We start from the raw sequence: 12,199 nt of genomic DNA on the forward strand, positions 1-12,199 counted from the left end.
TCTGCATAGACCAATGTCAAGTGAAAAATAGTGAAGGGTATGGGTGATTAAGTAAAATAACTTCTGTTTGAAATTTTAAATTCTTCTCATTTCCTAATGATTCTTTCATTCTCATTCTTCTTAGGTTTCACCCCTTTTTCTGAAAGTATCTGGAATATTGCTACATCACAGGGTTAGTATTTTAAAAATATTTACATTAGATTATAAACTAATCTTACTTCCCTGAGATAATCAGTGTACAGGAGATATAGCACAACATGGTTCAAAGGAGTCAGATGAATATTAACATAATTTTGATCTAGTTCTTTCTATAGAGCTGCCCTCTGTTTAAGGAACTTACGCTCTTTTATAATATACTAGAGGCCCAGTGCACAAAATTCATGCACTCGGGAGTTGGGGGGGGGGGATCTCTTAGCCTGGCCTATACCCTCTTGCAGTCCAGGAGCCCTTGGGGGATGTCCGACTGACGACATCCTTAGCAGTCAGACATCCTTAGCGCTGCTGCAGCAGGGGAGGCTCCCACCACTGTTGCTGTGCTCGCCAGCTGTAAGCCAAGCTTCTGGCTGAGCATCTTCCCCCTGGTGGTCAGTGCGCATCATAGCAACCAGTCGTTCTGCTGTTCGATTTGCATATTAGCCTTTTATTATATAGGAATAGAGGCCCAGTGCACAACTTTGTGCACGGGTGGGGTCCCTAGGCCTGGCTGGCAATCGGGGACAATTGGGGCCGTCTCACCCAGTCCTGATCAGGGCTGATCAGGGCCGACCAGCTCAGGGGAGGGACAGCAGGAGGTTGTTTGGCCACGGGAGGTGGACTATGGGAGCACACTGACCACCAGGGGGCAGCTCCTGTGTTGAGCATCTGTCCCCTGGTGGTCAGTGCACATCATAGCGACCAGTCGTTCAGTCAACCGGTCATAATGGTGGCTTAGGCTTTTATATATACTAGTACAGATGTGACATCATCCATACAGGGTCATTATAGAACTTTGCTATAAGTCCTCCATGTTGTTCCACAGCTTTAGTAGCCAAAGCCCTAAGTTTTGTTGAGTGCCAGGAAAAGTGGTTGCAAAATTTAGTTGGCAGTTGTAGATGTTCCAGTTCTTTGAAAAAGTGCATTCTATTGGCATGGGTCACACAGGATACTCCTTGAAAAAAAGGGTTTCATGATCCACAAACATTTGGGAAATGTTATATAAGATACTCGGTCCCATGCAAATTTATAAAACACACACTTTAGCGTACTAAAAGCTTTGGAAAATCCTTTGTTCAATTAACTTTAGGTTTGCCAAATCCAGGATTTCACAAACTTATTTTATATCGAACTCTTTCTGAGCATATCTCTTACTACCAATTAGAATTAATATCCAAGAAATACCTGAAGGGAGATACTGTGTTGTTATTTTTATATAATTGAGAAGTTTTTTGTTGGGATTATAGTGCTACCTCCCCCTCTCTCTTTCCAGTGCTGGCTTTTATTTGAGAGGCCATCTTGGTAGCTTTCAGATCTGTCATCATGTCTCAATGGAGAAGAGGCTCCTTACACCTATCATGTCAACAATAAGACTATATTTTAGGTGAAGATTTTATTCAGGGGATGTATGAATGAAGCATTTATAAATATTAAGGGGAATCATGGAGATTATCATGAGAAGATGCTAAGAGACTTTCAATGTGTGCTTTGATAATAATTGCTGTATTAAAAATTGATCTGTATTGAGATGAGCTGCAGTCATAAAACCAAAATTAAGTATTATATAGATGTTAGCACCGTGGATGTGCAAGTCAGAAATATGTAGCTTCAAATCATAATTCTCCATAGTCTTGTATGCCTCGGAACAACACACCTAACCTCATTTATAAAATGTGGATGGGAATGCCTAAATTATAGGGATGTATAGAAGATGTGGATGTCTCCTTTATATAACATCTCAATAGACAGAATTACAGAAGTATAAACAAAAAGTAAATGGAACTAGCTGATATTTTACTACACACAAGCATATTTTTCTTTTGTGTGTGTATAAAACATGTTTTATTATATTAGAAATATAAATTGTTTTTGCATGATACTAAACACCCAGATGAAAAACTAAAACAAAATTAACCAATCATCACTGATTAGATAAACATACAGATGTTTGGCATTGAATAGATGAGACATCTGGCTCATGAATAGAATTTTTTACTTTTCATATGCAAGTCTGGATGACACTACTTGGTGTATATTTCTACAATTTTTCCCCCCAAAGTAACAGGCATATGAGTCATTTAAAAGAAAGATATAGAATAGGGAATACATTTCAATTTTAGGTGAATTTTAATCTTGCCATAAATTATTCTCCATTTTCACACTGTATTCAATTTACTCAATAATCATTTTGAATCTTTTATATAGCAAACCTGCATTAGGCAATATGGATTTTAAAACAAACACACAAACCCTAGCTGGAGATAGGACACATTTGAAAGAAGAAAGCAAATGTGTGAAATAATAAAAAATGAGCATCAACATTGAAGGAGCATCAGGGTGCCAGAGGCACACAAGTGGGCCCCCTCCACCTCTCCCAGCTAGAGGAACTAGAGAGGAAAAAAACATCTGTGAAGACTTCCAAGAGAAAGATGATATTGGAATAGAGGAATAAAAACAAATAACTGTGTACCAGGTGAATGAGGAGGTGAAGGTCATTCAAGCAGGTCATGGGTTTACCCCTGGAGCTTAGGATCTACGAATAGAGTGTTTTCTAGATGAGACAGTGAGAATAGATTCTGAATGGCTTTCTTTTATAGTCAATGTGGTGACAAGGTGATACAGAATGTGAGGGCAGTAGTGTGAAGGGTGGACTGTTGAATAATTAAATGATATATGGCTTTGTTTATAGTATCAATTATTTTGTGATAGAAATATTTCTGGCTGGAATCCCAAACATTGAACTCATTCCTAACTGTCAACTCCGTTATACCTGACCTTGGGATTTCAGTACTAATATCGCTGTTATGTGGAACTAGAAGGTGATCCCCATCATCAGAATTCAGAGCCCAAGCCTCAGTGTCATTTCAATTGCTCTTTGGAGCAAAGGAGATTTGAGTTTTGTCAAGAGCTTGGCTAGAGCTATTAACACACAACTTTGAATTAGAAGCAAAGCTAAACATTTTTTAAAATAATATCTCAATTATAGTTGACATACAGTTTTTTTCAGGTGTACAACATAGTGATTAGACAACATTTATATAACTTTTAGAGTGATCACCTCAATAAGTCTAGTACCTATTTGACGCCGTACATAGTTATTATGAAATGATTAACTATATTCTCTATGCTATACTTTATAGACAGCCAATAATAGGCCAGAGCTTTGCAACCTTCCACAGCAATATCTGAGCTGTAATCTCAAATATGATTTCATGTCTTTAGTGACAGAATCTGGAATAATTCTTATTTTTCTGATAGCCAAGATATCTTGACTCCACTTTACACTAACAATATCTGTTATTAATCTCAAAATCAACCTTACTCTGTTTTATAGCTTAACCAACATGAAAAATTAAAATGATAGTGTTTTGTTTATTGAAGGCTAATGGTAAATTTTAATATCTGGTAAATCTAGTTTACTCTCATAACACTTATGTTTTTCTTTCCAATGCTTTTCTTTATAACTTCTATTACACTTAAAATTCATACTAAATGCTTTAGCATATACTTCTCAAAAGAGAAAAATTTTCATGTGTGCACAGTTATAATATCAGCATTAAACACAATTCCTACCTATTATCTAATATCTAGTTCATATTGAAATGTCCTGGGTTGCACCCCAAATTATACTAAGAGATTTCATACTTGATAGAAAGAAGACAAAAATAAGTAAGGATATAGAAAACTTGAGCAACACTATGAACTTTACCTAATAGTTATTTTGAGAACCCTCCCCTCAATAATAGCAAGACACACATTCTTTTCAAATGCACAGAGAACTTCTACCAAGATAGACCATATCATTGGCATAATGCATGTCTCAATAAAAAGTATTCAGATCATTCAAATCCATTATATAACAAGCATGGGGTTATATTATATTAGAGGCTCAGTGCACAAAAATTCGTGCACTTGGGGAGGGGGGTCCCTCAGCCAGGCCTACGCCCTCTTGCAGTCCGGGACCCCTCAGGGGATGTCCACCTGCCAGCTTAGGCCCACTTTCCAGGGCATCGGGCCTAAACTGGAAATCAGACATCTCTCTGGCAGCCTGGGAGCCCTTGGGGGGATGTCCAACTGACAACTTAGGCCCAGTCTCCGGGGAGCAGGCCTAAGCCGTCAGTTGGACATCCTTAGAGCTGCCGCAGAGGCGGGAGAGGCTACCGCCACCGCTGCTATGCTCACAGCTGTCAGCCCGGCTTGTAGCTGAGCGTAGCTCCCCCTGTGGGAGTGCACTGACCACCAGGGGGCAGCTCCTGAATTGAGTGTCTTCCCCCTGGTGGTCAGTGTGCATCATAGCAACCAGTTATTCCCCATTGTTCTGCCATTAGGGTAAATTTGCATATTGACCTTATTATATAGGATAAGAGAAAGAGATCTGTAAAAATCCCAAACAAAATAAAAAAGCAAACTGTAAATAACACTTGGATCAAGGAACAAATCAAAAGGAAAAATAGAAATTATTGGGGACTAAATAAAATGGAAAACAAGACATACAAAATTCTTGGGATGCAGGTAATGCTAGAGGAAATATAGAGCTTTAAACACTTACATTAGTAAAAACCAATGATGAATCTCAGATTAATTACCTAACCTTCCTTCTTGAGACATTAGGGAAAAAAAAGCAAATTTAACCCAAAGTAAGCAGGAGAAAAGAAATGACAAAGATAAAAACAAATTTAAACATGAAAAACTGAAAAACAAGGGAGAAAAAGCAGTAACACTGAAAGCTGATTCTTTGAGAAGATCAATAAACTTGATCAAGCCTTCAGCCAGATTGATCAGGAAAAAGGTGAGATGTTACCAATACCAAGATGAGAAAGGGAGCAATGTCATAGATCCTACAGACCTGCAAAGGATAATAAGGAAAATTTATAAGCAACATTTCACCAACAATATGAAAACTTAGATGAAATAGACAAATTTCTTAAAAAATGCAAACTACCAAATCTCAAGAAGAAACAACCTGAATTGAATCTGTAGTTAAAAAACATTTTCATTCAGAAAACTTCCAGCCAAATAACTTCACTAATGAATTCTATTAAACATTACAAAGAATAGGCAATACCAGTGATACCAACACCTAGAACATTTGGCACACAGTAATTATGTAATAAATGTTAATTGAATTAATAAATATATTTTTAATCTCTCTCTGTACAAGCATCTTATATGTACAAACTTAGGTATGTGCCATCAAGTTTTTATGTGGGGGCTGATATTTGGTTAGAAATTTCTACAGATTCAAAAAGAGTATTTCTTAGATTCAATACTGAAATATACACCTACCTTTTCAATTTCAAAGAAGGGAGAGATTACACACTGGGATTGCACTTTGCTCTCTATATTATTAAATTTCTTATAGTGTGTGTGTGTGTGTGTGTGTGTGTGTTTGTGTGTGTGTGTATTCTTAACAAGTTGCAGAATCACATCTGACCCAAATAGGAACACTGACCCAATTTCATGGCACATTTAACAAAACCAATTCTATCACCCTGGTATATTTTTGGGCTCCAACAAAGGAGACATAATGATACACATATAAATAATTTGGGATATTTGATTACTTTGCTTTTTACCCCAGTCATGCTCTGCTTCAGTTTATCTATGTAATAGCAACTGACTTGGTGTGATAGTTTCTGAAAGTTTCTCTTCTTTTCTGTTACCTTTTCAAAGCAACTCTTGCTAAGGTCATTTAAACAGATGTCAATTTTAATAAACTACAAATATGTTCCCAGGGTACAACTGAAGACATCAATTATAAATGTTCACTAATTTTTTTAATATATTTTATTGATTTTTTACAGAGAGGGAGAGGGATAGAGAGTTAGAAACATCGATGAGAGAGAACCATCGATCGATCAGCTGCCTCCTGCACACCCCCTACTAGGGATGAGCCCACAACCCAGGTACATCCCCTTGACCGGAATCGAACCCGGGACCCTTCAGTCCACAGGCCGATGCTCTATCCACCAAGCCAAACCTGTTAGGGCATGTTCACTAAATTTTATAGCGAACTAGCACTGGTCAATCTCAATATAATAATATAAAGATTTTGTAAAAATATCCTATATAATAAAAGGCTAATATGCAAATAGACCGAACGGCAGAACAACCAAAACAACTGAACAATCAAACAAGCAAGTGGTCGCTATGACATGTACTGACCACCAGGGAGCATGTGTGGAACATGGCGGGCGTTGGGTGCAGCGGGATGATGGAGCAGGTGAGTGGGGGTGCCAGACCAAAGCAGGGCACTGGTCGCTGTCATCGGGGCGAGCCACTGGTGGTTACTGAAAATTCTTTGCTCCCCTGTGCCACGGTCCCATGGGTGCTCGCACCTGCTGCCAGCGCTGGAGCCACCGCTCACACCCACTGCCAGCACTGGCCCTGTTCACACCTGCAGCCAGCACCAGAGCCACCACTCGCACCTGCTGCTGGTGCCTGGCGCCGGTCCTGATCACTTGGTGCCATCAGCGGGTGTGAGTGGTGGCTGCCGGTCCTGATCACCCCTGAGGGCTTCTCCACTTCTCCCTGCTCTTGAGAGGCAATCGGTTTAGCTGCCGCCACTCCCACCCACTGCTGGTGCCTGCCCCAATCACCACTCCATGCTGTTAGTGGGTTTGAGCAGGGCATGCGCTGTCAGGGTGTGGGAGCGGCGGCAGTGGGAGCGGGGCTGCTGTCAGACTGGGGACCAGGGGCTGCGTCAGGAGGGGCCAGGTGGGGGCACAGAGGATGGGCTGAGACCTGCCCCTGTGTCTAACTGCAACCTCGCAGCCCACAGGTTCTTTCACGGTGCATGAATTCATGCACTGGGCCCCTAGTATATAATATAATATAGTATAATGTAATAATATAATAATATAATAATATAATATAATATAATATAATATAATATAATATAATATAATATAATATAATTAATATAAATAATAATATAAAATTTATTGGAAAAATTCTAATATAACATTTAAAATATGAAATAAGGATTGGAATATTACCACTGAATTTTTTTGATTTGTGCTAGAGGATGAGATTGGAGTTGTACTTAGATTATATGATATCATTTATTATATAAAATTGAAGACATTGTTAATTCATATTTCATCAGCTTATAAAGAAGACTACAACACAACAACCTCAGTTATTTAAACTTCCCTGTATCCACACCCTTTGCCATGTGGTGTTGCTATTCCTCTAAAATCAGAGACAGCACAAATTTTCCACCCCTTATAATAGGGCAAGCTTTGTACCTTGATTTGGCCCATAATTACAATCCTAGCATCAAAACAAATTGTGTATTTTCAATTGCTCATTATTGACCTCTTCTGTGGCTATGATAATGGCCATGATGGTGAAAGACATGAAGGACAGTTCCCTGTCGCCCCTCACCTCAGACAAGGCCATTGTCAATATGCCAATAGACAGTCCATCCCCACACAAGTGAAAGAGCCAAGCTCAGATCAGCAGAGCTCTCTAGCTCCTGAGTGAGCCCACCTGAGACAAGCTGGGCCTTGCTCAGATCAGTAAACTTTGAGGTAAAGAAAAGTTGTGTTGTATGCCACTGAGATTTTGATGATTGTTTGCCACACCACTATAATTTCTAAACTTTCATTTTGAAACCAGTATAAATTTTAAATTTACATAAGAATTGTAAAGATTGTGCAGAGTTACCCCTCAGTAAGCTTCTCCTAATGTTAACATCTCAAGTAACCATGTTGCATTTACCCAAACTAAAAATGTAACGTTGGCACAAGACTTGATTCATATTGTACCAATTTTTCCACTAATGTTCTTTCTCTGTTCCATGTCAATCCAAGATATGCCATTGTGTTCAGTCTTCATTTATTATTATTTAGCAGCTGACTTCTTGGATGCAGTTAATTGTACAAGGGATAAACATCTGCCTGTTCCCTCAAGTTAAGGCGGTGCTTCTCAAACTTTAATGTGCATATGAATTACCAGGGATCTTGTTAAAATGCAGATTCACAGTCAGTAATTTTAGGGTGGGACCAGAGATTCTGCTTTGCTAACAAGCCCTCCAGTGATATTAATGCTATTGTTGATCCATGGACCATACATGGGATTGCAAGGACCTAAAACACTGTGATTAGGTAGTCTGAGTGCTAGTAAGGAGTTAGTACCAGATTTAGCTTTCCAGCAGCCCAGTCTTGTGGCTGACAATTTGAGGAGATAGGAACTGGGGAACTTGCAGAGCATTGTGCTAAGAAAGAAGATACAGCCCATGTGAAGCCTCTAAGATCACACAGCTTGTGAGAGAAAGGGAGATGGAGAGTCCTAGATGATAATGAACATCCCAGGAATCCAGCTATTAGAAATGAGTCAATAAATCCCACGCACACTCTTACAGCTCTATATTTTCATTATAACCCCACTTTTATTTACATTATCATTAATGGGGTTCTTTTTCTTCCTTCTAAACATCCTTATTTAGACCCATATAAGAATAATGCACCCCAATAATACAGTGTGACAAGAAAAAGAGGAAAGAAAAGATAAAATAAAATACCTCTGGGAATATATGGACCTAGAACTATAAATGGATCTCTCTTTAAAACCTCTTATAATTTCTATTCATGCGACACCTTTCTCCAGAAGTTCAAAATACTTCAGACAAAAAAGAGATTCCTTCAAAATCAAATGGTATTTTAGCATCTAAAATTTTATAAAATCATTAGAATATATAATACCAGTTTAGTGTGTTTTTTTTTTGTTAGCTCAGTATTCCTATTAAGATGATGTGTGGCTGTGTAGTAGAACTGAAATTGCAGCCACGGTTTGCCTCTAAGGTAGAAGCATAGACCAGATAGTCGCTCAGAATTGTATCTCTTGTTACTATTATAAAATAAAATGGACAGACATTATGACATGTTAAGTAGGCTGTGATCATGTATTTTCTAAGTGAGAGCCATAAAACAACATGTGATCTAAGGTACCTGATATCTTTTCTAGGCTCTGCCATAATATTAGTGAGCAGAGAGATCACTATTTGGTCCCCTCCCACCTGGAAACTCCCCGTCATTTATTATCTGTACCACTTGTTTCCTTCCTTCCTTCCTTCCTTCCTTTCCTTACTTCCTTCCTTCCTTCCTTCCTTCCTTCCCTTCCTTCCTTCCTCCCTCCCTCCCTCCCTCCCTCCCCTCCCTCCCTCCCTTCTTTCCTACCTTCCTTCATTTCTTCCTTCCTTCCTTCTTTCCTTCCTCTTCTTCTCTCCCACCCTTCTTTCCTCCTCCCCCCTCTCTCTCCCTTCCTTCTTCCTCCCTTTCTCTCTTTCAATAAGCATTTATCAAAAGCATATATACTTCTATGAAGTAAGTGAAGAATCAACACCACAAGCCCATTACAAATTTGAAAAACATCACTTGCTCTCTAAGCAATTTGGACTACTTATGATTTCCTCTCTCCTGCGGTGATAAACAAAGTGAATGTGCTTATGGACTCTTCCAAACTAAGGAACCTCTTTCTGATTCTTTTTTAAATAAGTTAATATTGCTAATGAGCTTATATGTAGATTCTGGCATTTCTTGCTACTATTATAGGAAATAGTCAATATTATTTATATCATATGTAGTGTAATATGTGATTCATACAGGTATACATTTATATAGTGTTTTTTTATCTTTATTGTTGAAAGTATTACATATGTCCCCTTTTTATGCCGCCATTGACCCCTGCTGGTCCACCCCTACCACCCCCAGGCCTTCACCACACTATTGTCTGTGTCTATGGGTCATGCATATATGCATACAAATTCTTTGGTTAGTCTCTTCCCACCCAGTCACCCCCACCTTTCCTCCGATATATAGTGTTTTTAATTGTGTGTTTATTTCACAATTTAAATCTGAGTTTGCAGGACTCTTAATTTCACATTTGTTTACCCAAGCATTTGGGATTTGGACCTACAATCAGCATTGTTTTCTACCCTTTTTCTTATTTTCTACTCTTGTGCAACATCTTATCTTATATTTCACAGTACAAATCTGGCCTGAGGGGCAGGTGACAATCTCATGTGAGCTCTAAATGTCCAGTTGGTCATTGGAAGGTCTATTTCTATTTGTTTTTTATTATGTTTCTCTTTATGATCTGTAGAATACAGCTTTGAGCTCTTTTTCCCAATGTTGCCCTGTATAAACCTGGGGAATTTGAATAATACATTCATACATATTCATATTCCTACAGGTACACTTCCTAAGTATACCTAGAATGAGTTGAATTTCTTATCAAAACTTGATCGTGATTCAGTGTTGAACTCACTGCTAATATTGTGTCTGAGTATGCAAATGTTAAGTTGATGTGCCACATAAACTCATCTTTCAGCCACAGGGTCACATTGACATAAATAAGTGTTAACAGCTGCATTGTTAGAAATCAGGGCTCCAACATGGAAAGATGATAATAGAAGCTGTTTGAAATGAGGTCATGAAATATCAATTTAAAATGCAGTCTGTCAGATAGGTGACACTGCTTCTGCTTTCTGTCAGAGAGAAGATATTGATAATCTTCTCTATTTTCCATGTATGTTTTTCAAATCTGAGAGTTTGCATCAAAGTCTCCTAAGGCATTTTCCCCTGATTTAATAATCTAATTTCTCAGCCCTTTGAAAAATGACAACTTTCATTGTGATTGTTTATTCCAAAGCATATTTTATCAGACTGGGTCATGTTTTTGAATAAATAAGGCATTTTATTTATTTATTACATAAAGCACCCATTATTTTTTTTCTCCTGTAGCATAAGGTCCTAGTCTGAGACTCCTTAAGATTTCCTGAAGAAATAATTGAGAATTGCTGGGGCCGTGAAGCCAATTACTCTCTGAGAGCAGCCTGAGCACTGTTAGCTATTACGAAGTCAGCAAGCATGCTACTATCTCTTTAAAACAATAGGGCTCCTGTATTTCTACATTTTGATACTCAGACTTTTTCTTTTTTTAATTTCAGCTCTTCTGGAGCAATAATTGACAAACAGAATAGCATGATATTTAAAGCATACATCGTGATGATTTGATATATCAATACATTGTAAAAGTATTCCCCCATCTAGTTAATTAACACATCCATTACCTCACATAATTTTCTTTCTTTCTTTCTTCCTTTCTTTTTTAGGACATTTAAGTTCTATTCTCTTAGCAAATTTCAGTTATACAATACAGCATTATCAACTATGTCGCCATGTTATGCATCAGATCCTCAGACCTTATTCATCCAATAGCTGAAAGTTTGCACCCTTTTACCAATGTCTCCCTGTTTCCCCCACCCCCAGCTCCTACTCTCTGTTTCTACGAGTTTGATTGCATGTGTTTTTTATGATTCCACATGTAAGTGATACTGATACTCAAGCATGTTTTTAATCCTCAGTGAATGCTTTGATTGCCTACCTTTCCTGGACAGTTGAAAGCGTATTTATTGACAAGTCAAATTTGATCCGCTTATAATGGTAGATGAGTAGGCCATCATGGTATGCATCTTAAACCTTATTCATAGCTCTAGTTTGTCCCCACCCTTGTTTTTTGTTCTTTCAATTTTTCTTTTTCTCAAAATAATCTTGTGTAATTTTTTTTATATTTCTTCTCGGCAACAGGAGAAAGAAAATAACTAAATAAAATATGTTAGAATATTATTCAAAGTTATGTTTACTGTACAAATATGTATATTCATAGCAGAATATTAGGAGGGAAATAAATATGTTTTGTTAGAATGGCAAAAAAAAATCCGCTTATAAACAACTGTGGTTAGATGCATAATTCCACATCGTAACCTTCATTTTTAAAAAGTCATATTAGTGTCTATGGAAGGTCTGGTCTGGTCAGAAGAATTTGTTAGTAGTAAGCAATATTCACTCACTTCTCTGAATAAAGAAGCCTTCTTAAACATGGCCCAATGTGGTCTAGCTGGCTAATTCCTAAAGGATCAAAGACCCAACCTATGGTGAAAATAGTTGTAAGAAGGGGAGCAGCTTTGTTTTGGTGACCAACAGCCTACTATGCCAGCTCT

The sequence above is a fragment of the Myotis lucifugus genome, unplaced genomic scaffold, assembly GCF_000147115.1.
Source record: "Myotis lucifugus unplaced genomic scaffold, Myoluc2.0 scaffold_6, whole genome shotgun sequence".
Classification (NCBI taxonomy): domain Eukaryota; kingdom Metazoa; phylum Chordata; class Mammalia; order Chiroptera; family Vespertilionidae; genus Myotis; species Myotis lucifugus.